Here is a 3,662-nt window from a genome sequence, read left to right on the forward strand (position 1 = left end):
AGAACACGCAGCGTACGAAACGTGCACACACACACACACACACACACACACGCTATACATTATATAATGAAATCAAATATAAGATAACTTCAAGACAGACTGGGCATCATGAGAAATACATTTCAACCTCAGTTGGAGACAAAGATATTTAATTCTTTCCTGTTCTAGGGGGAGCACTTGCTTTACAAATAATGATGTTTGCTATAGACAGACAATGATGGGTTTTTCTTGAATAGCACACTTGAACACTTTGGTCAATCCATCAATCCTATAGCAGATAAAATTACTACTGCAATAGAGTAAATTAAATTATTAAATAGTGAGTGGGAAATATATTTTGGTGGAAAATAAATTATTTTAACACTAATCGACAGTCTGACATTAAAAAGCAGCTATTAATGTACTTATGTATTTATTAAGAATCATTCATGTATTTCAAAATGCAGATTTGATATATTAATATCTGTAATCCACGTCACAACAACAGTTAAAATTGGAGACGGAAAGCCAACACTCTTTAGCCAACCAGTCTATGTTGCAAGCTCAGAGAGGGAATATACTGAACGATTAATTAGCATAGCGATATACCGGCATTGGAAATCCCATTAAGGAAGCCGGGGGGCATGCATTGACTCGCCGCCTGGCTTCCAGATTGGCCAGCTTCCCTACCAATCATGAAGCTGGGCAGCACATCATTACACAGTGCCCGGCTTGCTGATTGGCCAAGAAGCCGGCTCCAATCAGGAAGCTGAGCGGTGAGTCATTACATGCCGCCCAGCTTCCTGATTGCCCGGGAAGCCTCCTCCATGCTCCTTCACCAAGTGAGGAGGGAGCATGGAGTCGGCTTCCCGGCCAATCAGGAAGCGTGGCAGCGTGTAATGACTCACTGCCCAGATTCCTGATACCGAAAGTTCCGGTATCGGGATAGGCATTGGGAGCATTTTGGCGAGTACTTGGCCCAATACTGGGTATTGGCACAGATACTTTCATCGGTATCGGTGCATCCCTACTTATAACTCTGCTGTTGCTCCTTTGTTGTCTAATCACAAGCTGGGGGTATGTTCTTGACCAAAATCTGCTGTTGCTGTTGAGGTCAAGAACCTAACTGTGTTGACTGACAGGGGAGCCAAAATTACAAGATTGGCTGAAAAAAAATTACAAGTCATTTGGCAGGTGAAGCAGTTTCTGTATATGTATTTCAACAGCTTATTTTTAACGAGAGTACATTTTGCATTTCAGAAAGGCTCAAACAAATCATGGGCCTGTGTTTCTTTATAGTCGAAATTGAAAATTGTCAGCAGAGATCTTTGATGTGGTTAAGTATCTGATGTTTTGTTGTATCATTTTAATACAACCTAAAAACTATTGAACAAGCAGAACCTACTGGTGCCATAGTATCTAATTGGGTAGGCATAGAGTGCTTAGCACAGCAGGATGAAATTCCCATTGTTGCACTCAATGGGGGAGTGGAGAACCCCCTTTGCGTTACTACCTAGGAAAGTGTGAACTAGGTTTCCACTTTCAAATTAACTTGGAAAACCCCAATAAATGGGCAGCTACTTTCAACAATCAAGTAACAGTATATGCTAATGGTCAAGGAAACAGTTACCACAAAACCTTCCAAAGGTTTGCTGGGAAGTTTTTTTCTCTCTGGTTCTGTTGCCAATCAACCTCCTGTGTTTAAAACGTATTTGTTACCTTCCATCCCACCTAATTTGTGAAGCCATTAGCAATTATTCCATTGGCAGCTCAGTCAGGGAGTAAATCAATTGTGATTTAAACTCCTTTGAACAGGCTATAAGTGAGCTATCATTTGCAATCTTCGTTCAGGCAGCAAGAGAGTGATTGAACACTTAGCATTTTACCTTTCCTTTCATGAACATATGGCAGTCAAAAGGTTTTACAATCATTTGTGACACTTGGAAAAAAAAAAAAAAAGCAGAGAAGCCTTTAAACTCAGAGGATGTTAAAGAAACATGTCCTGATAAGAAAAAAAAACCCTCACTAAACTCACAATACATGTACCTGACACAAATTACAATCTAATGTGCAGCTATTTGCTCCATGGCTGCTGGGAACTGATTGAAAATCTCATCTCATGTAAAGTGTTGTTTACCTAACAGATGTAATGCATTATATCAAAGAGTTCTGATCACATCTGGACATGTAGAAAAGGAAGTTGCCATTTTTCTTAGGAGTCCATCAAAATTGAAAATATTTAAACCTATTAAAGGTAATAGCAAATGTCACCAATGTAAGCTTCATTCATCAAATGGACTGAAGAAAAAAAACTGCTAGAAGCAAAGATGTGGTGGGAATGTGACAAAAAGAAAATGAAAGCTGAAGTTTGGTTGCTGCGTGGCAATACAAATAGTTCCTATTTCAGATTCTTTGATAAGCACTAGATATGAGTGGTGTTTTTATGGGGTGGAATGGAAGAGTAGATGTGGAATAGAAGAGCAGAGGTGATGCCGAAAGTAATTGAAAACTTGTATTTTTCTGATAAAAAGACCATTTTGGATGCTTTGATCAGTGGTTTCAATTTCCAGTAAGGAATAAAAAAAAGTGTGCATAGCCCCACAGCCACTATTCAGGTCAGGCTTGAATGCGACTAGTGGCAATAAGTCAATACATAAACTTGCTATTTTTGCTACTAGGGGGTTGATTTATTAAAGGCAAATTGGCTGTTCATTTTGCAAGGGAATTCGCACATTGCAGGAAGATCTTTCCCTTAGCTTAGTAAATGTGTTTACATTTTATTTGCAAAGAATACCCAATTACGTGCAAGGAAATAAAAAAAAACAGTATTTTTGGTTGCACATGATTGCTTGATGGAAGTCAACAGAGCGTCCCCTGCAAAGTACACATTCTCTTGCAAAGTGAACAGCCTATTTGTTTTTAGTAAATCAACCCCTTAGATACATGAGACTCATGCACATGGCTCAAGAGGCCACAAGTTCAAGGCACCTTTAAAGGAAAACCTAAATTGTATATATAGTCACACACTTTTTTGGATAAAGTAGAGAAGAGTTAAATGCGTTGCCAAGTTTGTATTGCTGTCTGAGTCCCCGCTGAGGATATTTACCCTCCCTATTTATCAATTGCCACCAAGATAAAAAGTGATAGAAATCCAGAACAAGTGGTGACAGTAAAATTTATAATGCGGACAATTGATCGAGTGACTGTTCAAGAGAGGATCTGGCTTTACTGGTGTGCGTGTTCCCTGGACAGTTCAGATGCAGTGATTGCGACGCATCACACTGTTACCTTTATTGTTACAACTTTATTGAAAAGTTATACCACAAAAGTTGTACCACAATGTACTATGCTATGCTGTAAAAACGCGGTCTTGTTAACTGAGTCCTTCTGGAACAAGGCAAATTGCCTTGTCTTGCATTGCGGCTGTGCTGGAAAAAACAGCAAGCACAGCCCCTACACATTCGGTGTGAATAGGCCCTTAATCAATTTAAAGAGATATATGCATTTTCTTTTAGATTTCAAAGACCTGAAGCATGTACAACAAACACAGGTTTATAATATATATTTCTTTTTAACTGCATGAATGTCTGTCTTTCCATTCATGAACTAGACAAATCCCAAAATTACAAAAAAAAAACCCAAATGTTTTCAGTTTTTATTACATGTACTGTACATGTTCCTAT

This window comes from Nanorana parkeri, unplaced genomic scaffold, assembly GCF_000935625.1.
Source record: "Nanorana parkeri isolate BGI_ZX_2015 unplaced genomic scaffold, ASM93562v1 scaffold384, whole genome shotgun sequence".
NCBI lineage: Eukaryota > Metazoa > Chordata > Amphibia > Anura > Dicroglossidae > Nanorana > Nanorana parkeri.